This window comes from Larus michahellis, chromosome 5, assembly GCF_964199755.1.
Source record: "Larus michahellis chromosome 5, bLarMic1.1, whole genome shotgun sequence".
In the NCBI taxonomy this organism is placed as follows: domain Eukaryota; kingdom Metazoa; phylum Chordata; class Aves; order Charadriiformes; family Laridae; genus Larus; species Larus michahellis.
This window is the reverse complement of record NC_133900.1, coordinates 44,767,921-44,785,220: the sequence shown is the minus strand read 5'-3', so window position 1 is coordinate 44,785,220 and position 17,300 is coordinate 44,767,921. Positions and strand designations below refer to the sequence as shown.

General features: G+C 37.9%; 1 protein-coding gene across 6 annotated transcripts in view; it reads right to left on the bottom strand.

Moving 5' to 3' along the window:
- The window catches only part of PALLD (palladin, cytoskeletal associated protein), a 198,649-nt gene extending 195,519 nt beyond the window's left edge, over positions 1–3,130 (bottom strand). For 4 of the 6 annotated variants that reach the window (XM_074586951.1, XM_074586946.1, XM_074586952.1 and 1 more), the window contains exon 1: positions 2,950–3,130. The gene's annotated coding sequence lies outside the window, so the exon portion shown is untranslated. Of the gene's footprint in view, positions 1–101; positions 147–2,949 lie in introns of all 6 variants that reach the window. The other 2 variants (XM_074586949.1, XM_074586948.1) reach the window with 2 other exon arrangements.
- Between the last annotated feature and the right edge of the window lie 14,170 nt (positions 3,131–17,300).

The following is a 17,300-nucleotide window of genomic DNA, read 5'->3' as shown; positions in this document are numbered from 1 at the left end:
AAAAAACTTGTCAATAAAAAAACCCTATTATATCGTGCTTCTCATAAGCTAGACATAAAACTGGGAGTAACGCAGAACCCAACAGTGCATGAAATACTTACCGTAAAACTTGGTTTCTGTTAGAGTGCTCCAGGGCTGCAAATTGTCTAGGTGGAAATTAGAGCAGTTAGGAGTCACTTTTCTCATGCGTCTTCCTTCAGAACTATGAAGCCATCATTTGTCTGTACATTGCCCAGCACAAGTTCAATTCCACTGGAGCAATATGAGTGATTCTTTATTTCACATCTGATTTTTCATTTCACAACAATGCTATTACACCTCACTTATTACGATTTTAGGCTTATGATGATTTGGGGAATATATTTACTTTTCTCTTTCCCATAACACTGCCTTCCAGACACCAAACCATCAAATACCAAGAGGAAAACATTGTTTTAGTTGAAACCATTATGATACTCTACACAAGGATGTTTGGATTAGAAAATCCCGTTATCCTTTCTGTTTAACGCTGATAATGTATTTAATATTATTTCACTTCTTGTGTTAATGTTTTTAACTTTTTACTGTTCAATACAATTTAGTAGCACTTTTTTCAACACAGGTAAGTGGAATACCGAACTACCACATGCTAAAATTAAAACACTAAAGAAACAGATTTCCCAACCTATGTATCATGCTGTATCATGTAAGCATATAATGCATATTCTGTACCAGTTTAACAAAGTACAGAAGCATCTCTACATCTCCAGTTTTCCCACATGATTTTAGAATGAGGATGAGTGTTCTCTGCCTCTGTAAAGCCAGTAAGAAACAAGACATCAGAGAAACCACTCTTTTCCCAAGGGAATGTTCTGCCTGAAATTCTCCTTGAAATTTTATCTTTCCTGCTGGTCACTAGATTGTGGGTGATCTGATCTTAAAAGTAATTGCTGCTGCTGAAAATCATTTAATTAAGTTGAATGTCAGTGGTTTCAATTGCACTTGAAAATTATCTTCTGATAATTTCTATGAGATTAATTCTGCACAAGATTTTAAAAAATATTCTATTTTCTCTTAATGGTCCAGAGTATTTGTTCACTGATAGACAGGTGGCTTGACAGTCATGAGATGCACTCAGATGTATTTTACATCAGCTTGTGCAAGCTCCAGTTACCTTTTGTCACTTCACCAGGGCTTACCCGGTATGTAGTCATTAACTGACTGATAGATTATTGGAATTCTTGGCCTGGCACATGCATCTCTTGATATGCCTGCTGTCTTGCCAATAGATTACAACTAAACACATAAAAGAGAAGTGTAAGGGAATCAAAGCATTTTAGGATTTGATATATGTTTTTATAGAATACAGTCATAGGCTTATTCTTTGCTGGGATTACATTATTCTGTCCTTCCTTTTATCTGTGTTTACAGGGCAACAAATTTAGCAACCATGCCAATCTCTTGTCAACAAGATCTAAAAACGTACATACAGTATAACTGATTACCACATAGCAGGGTTAAAGAATGAATCTGAGAAGCCAAGCAAACAGTTGGTCTAGAGGCTCAGCTGTTAAGGCATAAACTGGATGAATGCAAGGAAGCCAAGGGTTAAACCTGGAGAGTTTCTGCCTCCTTAATTTTAGTTATTTTTTAAACCTTTGTATTCAAATGAACAAAGGTGTTAGTTTACTATTTCGATAACTTGAAAATATCTGTGCTTCAAATGATATCATTATTTAAATCTGATTCCTACTGGTTCCTAGCTTGCTCGTGTCTCAAAGTGATACATTACATACTCAGATAAACTTCTCTGACTTCTAACACCAACCTGCTCTGGTGTTTCAATGGGTTATGGGTCAGAGGACAATTTCACCTATTGCTAGACATCCAACAGGATGATTTAAATGAATGCATTATGAATTAGCATATCTCCTCCTAATACTGTTTTATTATTAGAAAAACATAATGGCTACATATGTCATGATTTTCAAAGCCCAGTGTCTAAATGTAGGTAAATCAATCTGTAGCAGAGTATTTAGATAAAGTCGATGAATTTAAACATATGCTGGTTATTGGCAATTTCTAACGCTGATAAGCCTTCTTGGGAGAAAGGCCTGGTGCCTAAAAATGGATTTATATGTCTAGCTTTAGACAGCTGAATGGAAGCTTCCAGTATAAAGACTTTTTTTTCAGCCACACTGTAATGTGTTTTTTCAGCCACACAAACACACTATTCTTTTAGAGCAACTTGTAATCACAGTGAACTGAAGTATTGCTAACCCTATCAAGTACGACATAAGATCATAATTAAAAATTTCAAATGCTATTTCTAGCTTCTCCAAGTTAGACTACAATGTATTTATAACAGTTTTCATCATCGTTACTCATTAGGTAACCTGCAAAGCCATATACTATATCATTTAAAGACACAAACATAAAATACAATGTTACGTGCAGATCATTATTTAGCTACACTTCCACCATTACTACTTATAAACTATTTATGGGGTCCTATTTGCTATATATTTAAAAATTACTCACACGTAAACACAAATTTTAATATCATGCTGTTTAAATATTTATTCAGAAAATAATATAGATGCTCTAAAGAATAATATGGTAAATAGTAAATTCAAAATGTACTAGATTACAGTAATCTCGGAATAATTAATCAAATTAAGGTATTCAAGAGATCAATAATGAAATATGAATAACCCCAGAAAATCAAAGGGCTCATTTCAAGAAAATATAAGCATCTTGAATTTGTGGAACCTGTCCAATGAAAAATTATTACTTAAAAAATATGACCCAAAGCCAATCTGTTCAAAGGAATAATATTAAGGAATAAATGTATCTACTAAGATTTTTTTAAAACAAAAAACACACATATTTTTCCTCTGAATTTTGAAATCCTGCAAAATTACCCCCAAAAGTACAATAATTAAATTTAGCAGAAAATATAAAACAGACCTTACAGTTAACAGGCCAATATGAAGAGTCTCAAGTATAATTAATAGCGGGTAAAGTTGCTTTTTTTCCTTCTTTATCTAAGTAGGCTTAACGTTGCTCCGGCTATTCACTAAAGATTGCCTGGTCCTCAGTAAGCATTGAGAAGACTGTGGCCTGTGTGTTACATCTGTCCTCCGTGACTATGTAATTCTTACCCCACTCGTCTATATTTGGTAACTGAACTCATGTTTCAGCAGACTGCCGCTATCTGGAATTCCAGTAGAAGCAACGTTAGGCCTGGAGGTGGCACAAAGTTCTGTGCACTTACTACTCACTCAGAAATTCAGAGAACTGAATCATTTAAATGAGCATTTTTTGTTGTATTTAACACAGTATTTAGGCTGTTTTTAAATATTATTCTGGAATTTTAGGATGTGATTTTTGCTCATTATTAAAGTGCCTACCTCCACAGGTCATAGAAAACACAGTGTGTGAAAGTTGATTTTTTAAAAATAATGTCTTTCTACAGCATTTTTTCTTAACAGATATTTAATTTTTTTAACAAAATTAACTATTTTTATAAAAATAAATAAAATAATTGTCTTTTTCTATGAAAAGTAGTTTAAAATTAATAGCTTCCTTGTGTACCTTAAAATCTTCCAGGAAAAGAAAAAAACATGCAATCATAGAATCATTCAGGTTGGAAAAGACCCTTAACATTTTCAGAGTTATCAGCAGAAATGGTACATCTTTTTGTAATAATAGAGAATTATTAATCCGTAACCATATATTAAACTGTATAAATAAATCTACCTACTGAATTTTCACACCTCAAATGAAGTAATCATATGATCAGAAAAGAAGTATCTCCGTCAGAAACGACACACAAAATCATTGGAAAACATGTATGCTTTAAAAAAACCCCACAACTCTGACACAGGTATTAACACTGAAACAATCAAAATGCATTTCTGGTTTCTATAGCCTTGTAGAGTGTAATGCGTAACACAGTCAACTCCCCTTTACTGTCTTTGCTAAGGAAGTACTTTCACCTCATTAAGAACTCATGTGAGAGTTTTGTCTCAGGGAAGAAAAAATTTCTGTCCAAGGGAACACTTCTGCCTTTTCAGGCACGTAATTTCCTTTGATACTCAGTGAAAGGAAGAAGTAAACATGAAGAGTGCTGGTTTAATGTACAGACTTTATCACATAATTTCCAGAAATAAAAGCAACGTGTGGGTAGGATTGTTTCTACCAGATTGCAGCCTATTGGGAGTCAAATTCTCTCGAGTAGATAGGAGAAATTGTAGCTCCAAATAGACATTACAGACCTCTGTCCCTTCTGCCAGTGTCCATTATACCTGTTCTCTGATTCAAATTAATTTTATGGGCTGGCACTTGTTCTTAGCTCAAGGTCTTATAGATATTGCCTTGCATTTTTTACTAAAGTTTATTCCTTGGCAACAATGGAAGTGCAGTGGACTCACTGTTGTGACAGAAGTGCACAAGAGACCCATAGCTCCCTATTGGTCCCAGACCATGTTTAGGTGTTAACAAGTGCTAGTATCACACATTTTATTTCAGTGGTTAATGTAGTATCTTTCTTTGCATCTTCATACAGGCAATTACTTTCCCCTCATCAGAGCTTCAACAGATTCACTGTTGGATTAGGAATACCTACTTAATTCACAATGTATACAAACCCCATTCTTAGGGCTTGGGATCCTTACCGTGTTGTAATGAAATTAACAAAAAGGATTTTATTTCAGGTCATTTTACAGTTATTTCATTGTGTCAAATAAGAATAGAATCATCATTCTAAAAATTCCAGGCTAAAAACTGTACACAAAAAAGGAGCTGGTCATCTAAGAGTTAACCACTAATTTTTAAGCAGTCACCCCACAGGGTGGAATCCAGACCCTCTGTCAGGCACGCAGCCTCTCCACCAAATGCATAAGAGTTAGCCACCTTGGAATGGGAGTCAAAAACAGCTTGCACATAAACAGCGAACAACTGCCTTGGGCTATCTTCATCATTTTCTATGGAGAGGGGGTGGATGAAATCCTGGTTCTGGGAATCATATGTTTAAATTTTTGCTTCTGGGAAGAAAATATATCTGCCTGGAGACACCTGCAGAAGTCATTTTTAAAGGGACTGAGCTTTTATGAATACAGTTACGCTGGTGATTTGTGTGAATCAGGTATGCCTAATACTTTTTGTACATCATGATAGAAACATTTTCCCAGAAAGTGAAAGATCTCTGTTCCATTTATTCCTAGTGGCTTCAAGTGTTAATGAAATACTCATCATAACTTGCAAACTTACTAGGGCAAGGTTTTATACAGCTCTATTAAGCCATGAACAAATTTTCCCAATGTCATTCTACTAAGATTTAGGGAATGCTTATATCCTTTGACCTGTGCTGAATCTTTCGGAACCTTACTTAATTTTTGATCAAGACCTTCCATTTTTATTGCAAAAATAATGTGTATGCTCCTTTACAAAGGTGGTAGACATCAGTAAATCACTATAAGCAAATGCCAGAAGGACTAAAACTTTGGAACAAATACACATTTTGAAAGATAAACATGTGCAATAATATGCAATGATGTAATAATTCAGCATTTACTTACATGTAAAATTTAAAAATTAATAACATACAAAGAAGATAAAGGCTATTATGCCTGATATGTTCACTTCCTATTGCAGTATTTTGGCAAATTCAACTGATGAACAGAACTCCACAGAGATAATACTTTTCACTACCAATAGATTTGATGGAGCATAGCTAGACTGGTCTCTTGAAACCTTAACCATAGCTTCTAATACTAGTCAGCCCGAGTCATTCAAAACCTCATGTCACAAATTATAAAGCTATTCTGGTTGTACAAGCTTTCCATTCCATTTGATGAAGATGTTACACGACGCGGAAGATTTTCATTGTTAATTGTGCTAAAACCAAAATACAAGCAGCATGGCTTTTTACCCTACTGATTTGTGTACTTACCTGAGAAAACAGAAAAACCCTGTTACAGTTGCTGTTATTTTGTATCTTACTCTAAATAGCAACGGGATAAAATACAAGAAGATAGGCAACCTCCTTTTCAAGACCCAAAGTCCAACCACCAGCCTGTAAACTTCAAATGAGAATCTTTAAGAGCTGCTTTCAACAGCAGAGACAGATACAGAGCCCTTTACTAGATGACACAGAATCCTCCAGTTATTTTGATTCACTAACAGACATTTTTTTCTACCTCTGAAAGTTTAAAAATAAATAATCTGGTTGCCTGTGCTTAAACATACAGGTCACTGCCTTGCTGTAGTCTGATGATGTACATAGCTTGGTTTTTTTTTTGCTTTCCCTTAGTATGCAAACATGTTTAATTTTGCTTATAAATATACTTGTAAATAAATTTTTTACATAGCTAGAGCTAATCCATGTTTTTTATAGAGTGCATTGGAAGTACCTACCTGTCATATATATATGAAAGTGTCAGACATGATGAAATAGTCAACCAGTGTCAATGGTACTCAAACAACATTTTTTTCAAGTTTCTGGAAGGGTTTTTCTGAGGATTTTCCTAGGACGAAAATGTAGAAACGTAACGGAACACACCTTCAGTATTGCTAGCAGTGGTACTGGTACTTGGCCTAGAAGAAATACAAAGGTTGTTAAAACTAAACTGTTAAAAGAATAATAACTCATACCCAAGGGCCTGAAATTAACAACAGTTCAATACACTTAAAAATATCACAACTTTTCAGAATTACCACAGCTGTGAGTAGGAAAGAAAATCTCAAAGTGGACAGGAATTCAAATAAGCAACTCTCAAAGAACTGTTTCTAAACTGGGGAAGAGATGAAGGCTTCTCAGTCGAAGGTCTATGGTATTTAAGGTCTTCCTGAGGCAATGTACCTCAGACTGAAAAACCCGTAATTCAGCTTTCCTTATTTCAAGGCTACTAGAACACTTGTAATACTGGTCTCTCTCAAAATTTTGTATTTTTTAATCTATCACTAGCCATTCTGGTAAAAACTGAATTCATGGACAAATTGCCACTTTACTGGTGAATGTCTTCAATATACCTTAAACCTCAACGGAAATTTGTTAGAAATTTGTACTCCTGTGCACTGTGATTAATACACTTTTGCACCTGGGGCTGTGAAGCACACTGTACCCTCACAGGATTCAGAATGAAGATGAAGAAAGGTACAGCAAAGCCATTCACCCTCACCAATAAACACTCTGCCTGGGGTAAAGATGTCCCTGCCCGAGTTACCTGAGAGCAGGCAGTGCCTGGGCTGGGCAGTGCTGTCACCCAGCCCTCTGAGCATGCCAGACTGGCAGCCCTTGTTTTTTGCCAGGCCCCGGCATCCATCAAACTCCCTCGAGGTTCACAACGCTGTTAAACACACCCGTTTTCTGAGTCTGCCTTCCGCCATTTTAAGCCGGTCCACTCACAGACCCGCGTTCGCGCTCAGGGGCCCTAGGCGGGGCCCTGAGGGAGAAGGGCGGGAAGCGGGTCGGCGCTGAGGGAGAAAGGCAGGAAGCGGGTTGATCCTGAGGGAGAAATGCGGGATGCGGGTCGGCGCGGAGGGAGAAGCGAGGCGGGTGCTTGCCGCCGACTGAGGGGCGGAGGTGTAGGTCTGGGCGGACCCGGCGACAGCAGCTGCTTCAGGCGGCGAAGGGAGCCCGGCAACCGCTCTGGGTGAGGGGGAGGGCGCCGCGGAGAGCGATGGCTGGAGCCCGCCGCCCCTTCTGGCTGAGCCGACCGTGAGGGTATGGTGGTACGGCGGAGGCCCCCAGGACAAGCTCAGCTTGTCGGGACGTGCAGCTGTGGAGTGTCCCATCAGACTTTTCGGCCAGGGGCCAGCACCTACGTTAGACCTGCACTGTTGACGCATTCTCTTTGAGATTCCTCTTCAGAACAGACAACAGAATAGACAGTCTGAGTCACAGGTACTGATATTTTTGTAATAAAAGTCCTTGAAAATCTATATAGGCTAGGCCCACACCTGTGCAGAAGGCCTAGAGAAGGCCTTTTCACTGCCCGATTCCGTTAAAATATTTAAGGCATATTATATAATGGTATTAAAGGTCAAGAAATGAGGTGTCAACAAACCAGAATTGACAGTCTGTGGTTTAAGTAGAAAGGCCATTCCAGGTTCTAGCATTTGGGAATGTATACAAATAAGAATTTAAGCAAGCCTATAATACAGCTGATGTTGTTAAAACACAAAAAACCTAATAAATCAATTTCCTGTTGAATTAAGAAACATGGGAAAGGAGTGAAAGTGACAGAAGATAGGACTGATGCAATCTCACAAGGGTAGAGAAAGCAAGGCTAACATTTGTCAGTGTAGCACCTGACAATATAATTGAGATTGGATAGTTTAGCATGTAAAGATTTCAGATTATATGATAAATTTAAGAATCTAAGCACCCTTTGTAATGTATCATCTCAGTGTAGTCCTACATAATTTTCTAAGGAAAGAAGTGAAAGAAATTATAACTACAACACTCTAGTGGAAAATCTGCGTCACGAAAGTAACAGTCTTAAGTTGAACAGACTGATACCTTGTATACTGTTTGAAAGAAGAGAAGCAAACCATAATGTTAGGTAGTAATGTAATTTTCCCAACTTTGCAAAGCAGAACTAACACTAGTGTGGTTCTTAAAATTTAGAGTTTTCTTTTAAGGAGTCCACATTCAAGGCCTTAGCTGTAATTTTGTCTAGTTTCATTTAACTGCTTCAACTGTTATTCTTCTCAAAGTTGATTTTGTCTTGTATTCTGTAAATGTTAGTCATACTCATGTGGCTTTACCATTTCTTTTATTTTGTAAATTAATTACTCTTGTTATCACTCCCTGTACCATATCTGAAAAGTTATCCATCCCTCTATGCCCTGTGTAGTATGGAACTCCTGCTTAACTAAGTATGTACTTCAGAACTACTCACATTAGCTGTTACCTGTATATCCCTGTGAAAACCATATTTCAAACAAATCTGATTTTTTTAAAAATAAAAACTGTTTGCTCTTATGTGTATCATAAAACTCTTATAGCTGGGCAGCAAGAAAAATGCTTTATAGCATCACATGGCATCTTTTTTATGTTGTATGTACTAAGCCTTTGTCAATGCAGCTCAGTTAGACTTTCCTCTTCATAAGGAAAATGATCTCCATTAGATTAATTTTAGCTGCAAGCCTATAGTGCATATTTTACTTGTTTATATTCACAGACAGTCATGTACTCAGATTCCTTCTTAGCATGTGAAATGTGTTTGATCTGAGCAGGCACAGGCACAGACAGTGCTGAAGTTCAATACCAGATTAAAGCCTCTTTCTTTACAAGTGGATTAACTTTGAAAAAGGAATGTGCCTCTTTCAACAAACTGTGAAATGCTGATCTCTAGGAAAATAAATATTTACTTCTCTTTTCCTTTTATCATAATACAGCTTTACATTACTTTACCTTTTTAACAGCTATTGCAAGCTGTCTTTTGGTTATGCCACATGTATTCCTGGAGTCTGTAGGAAGGCTCAGCCTGACACCCAAAAACATCTCTGGTCCAAGATAAGGGTAGACAGCTGTGTATTGCTGCCAGAAGTCATAGTGCTAAACAAAGACAAATGTGCAAGAATGTGACATCCATACTTCTCGAAAGAGGAATGAATGCTGAAGGAGGAAAACTGAACAGCTGATTACTTCCGCTGTTAACCTCAGTAGGACTAAATTTAAAAAAAAAAGTTAAAACACAGCTGGTGATATAGAATGAGCTGCTGAGAGATTTGTCAGTCACTAGCTTCTATTAGGGAGACACTTAGCTTGGGAGTATTTTTGGAAAGAGTTTCCATGGAGTTGGAGAGACTTCAGGCCTTTTGCTTTTTTCTGATTGGCCGAGAGACAGGTGCTGAAAAAGGTGGTGGCAGAAATGTTCCAGACATGGTGAATATCACATGGACAAGCAATGGCAACTTACTTTTTTTGCTTTATGATAGGCTGTATCATGTAAAAATATAACAGAATTTTTCCTTTCTTTCTGATGTGAAACAAAAGGATGTCAGACAAAGCACTGAATAATGCTGCTTGAAAACACAATCACCTGTGTTTACAATTTGGGAGTGGGGTATTCTACTATAGCATGTTTAATGGCTCAGAACTAAAGTTATGTATTTTTTCTTCCAGGGTGAAGTGTTCTACATACTTCACAAATACAGGTTTTATTTTTAAAGAGCCCATGCCCTTCAAACAGAAATGCATTATTCCATTATAAATGAATTGTTTACTTTTAGAGATAAATCATGTAGCAAATAAATTATTTTTTAAAAATAGGTGCTTTTAGGAATGACCTAAAGTAAACCTTAAAACTTGGGAGAAAGCAGGACCCTTTCACTGGCAATGAAAACTTTAGTGGCGGCACTGAGAATCCTTGTATTTCTTCATTTTGGACTCAATTTATAGAGCTTGGACCCTCAAATTGTATCCACTGCTTCTCACAAAAGCAAGAGTTAGAATTCTGGCAAAGTATTGATTTTGTACTCACAAGTACATCTCTCTCTAGGCGTTACGGCTTCAGAGGCAAGGACTAAACATTGCAGGGGTACAGTCTTGATGCTTTGTCATTGATGGACTGGAAAAAAGAAGGCACAAGATTTTTAAGTAAAACAAGCTGTTTGACATGTCCTCCATTTTGGCAGTATCAAGCTTTTTCCTTTTCCTAAACAGTGAACATTTCTGGGAAAAAAAATAAATAAAATTTGCAGACATGAATTGAATATATATAGAATCCAGTGATGAAACGCTGCATAAAAGTATATTCCAGATATAACATGATAGGTTCTGCTCACTGCCAGACAAGAAAAATGAATGATAAGATACGCACACCTCCCTTCCTGTGCTGTTTGATACCTTGGTTAGAATCAAGATAAAGAGGCAAAGTATGCAGTCACCTGCAGGTATGTTTTTATATGCTTTAAATTCTACAGCATCAGATGTGCACCTTGTGTTAGATATTCCCTATCAAAGAAAGGGACAGTTAATTCTAAGTTCATGGATTTCCCGGTTGTTGAATGAGATGTCATTTGAGTTTTAGTGATACTTTATACAGCGATTTTCTGGTCCTTATGTGAAGCTGGTGGTATTAGTCGAGAAAAGACTGATTGATCAGTGAACTAAGTAACTCCCTTTGAAAGGTGAAATATTACAGATAATCATGCAAAATATTCAACCAGTCAGAGGAAAAATGTGGAACTGGGAGGAAGCAGGCCTGAAGAGGCAAGACAACCACCCTTTAATGATGATGGAAGTATGCGTATGAGAGTTAAAAGCTGTCAGTGAGACAGCTGAAGGAATCACTGAAACAATGATTCACCCAAGTGGATTACTAGAAACAACACCTTCAGACTGTTTGGAATGCAATTTCTGGCTTTGTCACCAAAGCTTGACTGGGTCCAAAGAATCCACAGATGAAAGACAGGAGGTTTTGTGATGTTTTCACAGAAGGCTCTGAAATTCCAAGATGCTGTATAAGCAGTCTCATACATACATTATTTGCTTTGAAATTTGGGCAAGAGTAAAACCTGGCTATAACCCACAGAAGTTAGGTAATAAATCTGTTATTCAAAAACTTTTTGCAATAGCACTAACTGTACTGCTGCATGGGTGGTACAGACAGAAATAGAGGCAGGTCTGGTGTACAAAATTAGGATCCAACAGAACCAGTCAATCTAGATTTTACTTCATGTAACAAGAGGGAGGGAGGGTGGTGCTCTAAACAAAATAAACCAAACAAGCAGCTGCTTAATCTACTTTGTTGCCACCCCCAAATCCTAAAATAATCCAAACAGGCTGGAGAGATAGAATATTTATCTTAATAGAAACAGTTTTAGAGGAGAAAATAGATATATTTTATATGGAATTGGTGTAATAATTATGTATATTTTTAAAAAAATACACATGTACAACTACAATGTGCAAATACAAATGGTGAGGAACTAGTTAACACATAATTTTTATTATTTTGAAGTAATTGTATTTACTGTATGAGAATATATTGCACAGTTTTCTGATCAGTGGATATATAATTTCTATGTAAACAAGCAATTATGACATTCTTCTCTGTATTTTTAATGGAATTATTCTGCAGTATGCATTTTAAGTCCTAAATTGAAAGCAATCTTGTGAGTGAGTCTCAGCAATTGAAATTTAAAACTTCCTCTTGGGAAATACTGTCTGTGAGTATTTAGTCACGGAGTCAACTACCTCAAGAAGCCCAGAAAAGTTACTCTCTCTCCTTTGCAGACATCTAGATATGTTTGACCAAGAACTCTCTTCTGCAAGTTGAATGGATGATGTAATATTCCAGCAAGCAGTGAAGCCTAGAGAGTTTCCTGTATAGCCAGTTTTGACGCTCTTCATTTTCCTGGGCACTTGTCTGAATGAGAGTGAGTTTGCAGTTTGGGGAGTTGCACAGAAGGGATGGCACAGACTATGCATAGGGTTGTTGGTGTCCATTGACTTTGAACCCTGATGAAGTAAATTAGTAAATATGATTTACCAAAACTTATAACAATAGTCAGCTTTCATCTTTCAAAGTTCCATTGACTTCAATTATAAAGTTATTTAACTAATATAGCTTATAAGAATACTTTTTTCTAGAGATATCCAGATGTAACATGTGGAGACAGAACATCTCTGTTTAATAAGCATATATAAACTGGAAGGTGACAGTCATGGCAGTTTGTTTTCGAAATGGAAATGATAATGACAACCTCACAGCTAAAAGCTGTAAAGATAAATTGCTATCTTTTGAAGATCCTGGAGAAAATGAAAGGGAGCTGGCGGAAGTCATTGCTGGGCCGCTCTCCATCATCTTTGAAAGATCCTGGAGAACAGGCGAGGTGCCTGAGGACTGGAGGAAAGCCAATGTCACTTCAGTCTTCAAAAAAGGCAAGAAGGAGGAGCCGGGGAACTACAGGATGGTCACCCTCACCTCCATCCCTGGGAAGATGATGGAACAGCTCGTTCTGGGCGTCCTCTCAAGGCATGTGGAGGAAAAGAAGGCTATCGGAAGTACTCAACATGGATTCACCAAGGGTAAATCATGTCTGATTAATCTCATAGCCTTCTATGATGGCATGACTGGATGGATAGATGAGGGGAGGGTGGTAGATGTGGTCTACCTTGACATAAGCAAGGCATTTGACATGGTCTCCCACAGCATCCTCATAGGGAAGCTTAGGAAGAGTGGGCTTGATGAATGGACAGTGGGGTGGATAGATAACTGGGTGAAAGATAGAGCTCAGAGGGTAGTGATTAGGGGCACAGAGTCTAGTTGGAGGTCAGTGATGAGTGGTGTTCGCCAGGGGTCAGTACTGGGTCCAGTCCTCTTCAATATATTCATCAATGACCTGGACGAGGGGATAGAGCGCACCTTCTGCAAGTTTGCTGATGACACAAAGCTGGGGGGGGTGGCTGACACACCAGAAGGCTGTGCCGCCATACGGAGAGACCTGGACAGGTTGGAGAGTTGGGCAGAGAGGAACCTTATGAAATTCAATAAGGGCAAGTGTAGGGTGCTGCACCTGGGGAGGAATAACCCCATGCACCAGTACAGGTTGGGGGCTGACCTGCTGGAGAGCAGCTCAGCTGAAAGAGACCTGGGAGTCCTAGTGGACAACAGGATGACCATGAGCCAGCAATGTGCCCTTGTGGCCAAAAAGGCCAATGGCATCCTGGACCAAGAAGAGTGTGGCCAGCGTGTCGAGGGAGGTCATCCTCCCCCTCTACTCTGCCTTGGTGAGGCCGCACCTGGAGTACTGTATCCAGTTCTGGGCTCCCCGGTTCAAGAAGGACAGGGAACTGCTAGAGAGGGTGCAGCAGAGAGCTACCAAGATGCTGAGGGGACTGGAACACCTCTCTTATGAAGAAAGGCTGAGGGATTTGGGTCTCTTCAGTCTGGAAAAAAGACGGCTGAGGGGGGATCTTATCAACACTTATAAATACTTAAAGGGTCAGGAGGGGGACCAGGATCTTTTCAGTGGTGCCCAGTGATAGGACAAGAGGTAATGGGCACAAACTGAGCATAGGAAGTTCCACCTAAACATGAGGAGGGGCTTCTTTACTTGGAGGGTGGCAGAGCACTGGCACAGGCTGCCCAGAGAGGTGGTGGAGTCTCCGTTTCTGGAGACATTCAAAACCTGCCTGGACGCGTTCCTGTGCAACCTGCTCTAGGTGACCCTGCTTTGGCAGGGGGGTTGGACTAGATGATCTCCAGAGGTCCCTTCCAACCCTATGATTCTATGGTTCTATGACTGCAGAGAATTTTCAAATACGTTTTCTCAGAGAGAGGAAATAGAGCAGTTATTGACAGTCAATGAGTTTAACAAAAAAGATTTCAGAAATACAGGTAAGAAGCTAATTCTCTTTTGTGTTCATCAAGCTTTCATATGTTTTGAGGAGCGTATTTTTATCAAAACTCTTTTTTTTAAAGTATTACAGAGCTTTTATTCTAAGTATTTCCTTATTATTAGAGCAGGCATAATTTTTCTTATACTTCACCATCATTCTACATGGATAGGTAACATTTTATGGCTTAGGAAATGTTTTTTTTAACAAAATACCTTAATTTTTCGTCAGTTATAAGTCAATTAAGAACTGATGCCTTTCATGTACAGAAGTGGGTCTTTGCACAAGGCTTTCAAGTTCCTAAATGTAACAGCTTTGAAAGCAGACTGCACATTTGTACAGGCTATTGCCTCACTGCTGAAGTGTCGTAGAGGATGCATATGGTTTGTATGATGTAGTATTTGTGAAAGAACAAGACAGAAGGAGCTTAACCTAGTTTATCCATTCCTGTCCTAAGTTCCTATGTGCTTTCGTTTTCTTTCTGCAGGCAAACTTCATTTTGTCATAATCCGATTTCTGAATGTTTGGCTTTGCAAGCTTAATGTTATTCTTGTATGTTGCATCATGGAGTAAAGGAGTACTTAAATATGCTTGCATAATCCTTGTGATTGTTTCCTAAGGCTTTCTAAACTTTCACTTTCAGAATTGCACAGATGTATGTTGAATGGACTAGTATTTCATCATATGATGTATGTGTATATGTTTACTTTAGTTCTTAGGTTTTACCTACTACACTGGCATCTGAGTTGCTGTTATTTAACACATTCAGACACACATTTCCTCAAAAATGTTGAACTGTAAGAAATTCAAGACTTCATGATATATCTTTTCAATCTGCTGTTTGTTTAGTGATGCGTAGTGATAATAAAGGATCAGTACTGGTCCTTTATTGAGCTTGCAGCCCTTATCTTTTTTGAGCATTTCTTACAGGGAGCAGAGGCCTAAAAGCAAGGTCACTCACACTAATGTGTGTACAACAATTATTTTGTTTCTCAGTTAATACACAGAAAATGGCACAGGGCAGAGGAATGGCAAAAGCTTATGAGGGAATCAATGTTCTAGGTATTATTATTATTAGACAGTTTAGTTAGCAAATGAGTGGTGAATATTATCCTTTTACAAAGGTTGTTTAATCTAAATATCATAATTTTGGATAGTAGCTGATATAGAGTGAAAATAAATAATTTTTTTCAAAAAATTTGAATAATACAATAGAAAAGACGATTTTATTTAGTCTAAGTATGTCAGGTAGTCAGCTGATTATCACTGCTGTTTTATGTGTTTGTTTATTAGCCAACTTGTACGTGTCATAACGTACATATGCATCCTTTACTCAGATCAAAGATTAAAGAGTTCTCAAAGCCTTAATATTGCTTTGTCCTTGGACATGTTTTCTTCACTGTATATGCGAATGTTTCATTACCACTGGGTTACTGCTGGTGGTATATGCACTGACTATGATCTTTTTTAGAAAATTATTTATATGAGAGAAAATGCAAAATGTAAATCAAATTTGTAAAGCAATGAACATGGAATTTATGGAAGACGTTTAGCATTTGTTAACTAAAATTTCACAAATACTTCATATGTAATTTGATTTATCAATAGAATTCAAAAGCAGAAAAAATTGTTGGAGAAAACCAGGAAAAGACGAGAGATGAAGAGGAAAAAAAAGATCAGAAACAACGGAAAAGCCTTTGCATTGACAACAAAATTAAACAGAATTTTAGGTCTGGAATAAATAAGTTAAAAGATTTCCTGGAAACATGTCAAAATAATTCTGCGAAATGTACTGCAGAAATGTCTGGTTTGAATGTCTGTTTTCAACTGTGGAAAGAACAATCCCTAGATAAAGGTAAGTGTACATATTTTTGTGGTTTCTTGGGAGGGGATAGCAGGAATTAACTGTATGAAGACTGGAGAAGAACATCCTAATAAACTTTGCCTATTATAATGGCACAGTGTTTTTATACTAACAGCAGAGTTTTGTGTGCAGCCCAGATCACTTCAAGGAAATTAGTTTGTGAGAGGCAGATTCTGTATTTGAGGAGTATTCTAGGCATTACACTAACTCATCAGTTTGGCATCATCTGAGTTTTGTAAGAAGTAGTTTTTCATAACAGGTATATTGCAGATTATGTTGGGCCAGCTGAGTAACAGAAGAGGAAAGAATGCTTTAAACCTGCTAAGGCACACAATAGACCTATATTGTGCTTTTTAAGGGAGTTTTTATTATGACAAGCTTGCATATCTTACTTCATTTCTGTTTCCACTAAATTCATAGCAGTGATGATGAACTTCTGTTCTTCACATGATGAACAATAAGGTGTACAAAGGTCCATGAGTGAGGTATTCCTCCACTGGGTGTAATGGCCTCTCTTCTGCCTAATATCTCCTTCCGCAGTGTCAGCCAGGGGCTCTGGTGCTGCATCAGGTGATGCATTGCTATTTTGTTGTTGTCCAGACCCACAACCCATTCAGTTTGGGACTGCTGACGCTGCTCAATTTGAGCTATTTTGGTGAGCCCACTGATACATTCTCCAGGAATGAAAGGAAATTATAAACAGCTTGCAGTAGCCTTTCTTGTACATACTAGCTTCTTATGGCAGCTTTTTGTTTGGTTTCCAAGCTGGATCACCTAACAAGTAAAGGTTAGCATATCATCAGTTAATGTAGAATAACTGGGAGAGTAACACCCAGCAATGAAGTGGTGACAAGAGTTAGGGGTGGGCTGACATCAGTAAGATGTAAGATTTCACCCAGATCAGCAGGTACCTCTAAGGTTTACAGAGCTGGAGGATACATTTTTGTTTCCAAGTATGTCTGTTGCATTTGCTGATTTCTGTATATGTTGGGACATCTGTGAGAATCACTGACTCCTGATTTTTGAAAGTTTCTTCCACTAAAGGAAAGATTCTTAAAAGCAAATGTATTGGATGTGACAATCATTACGGCTGGCTTT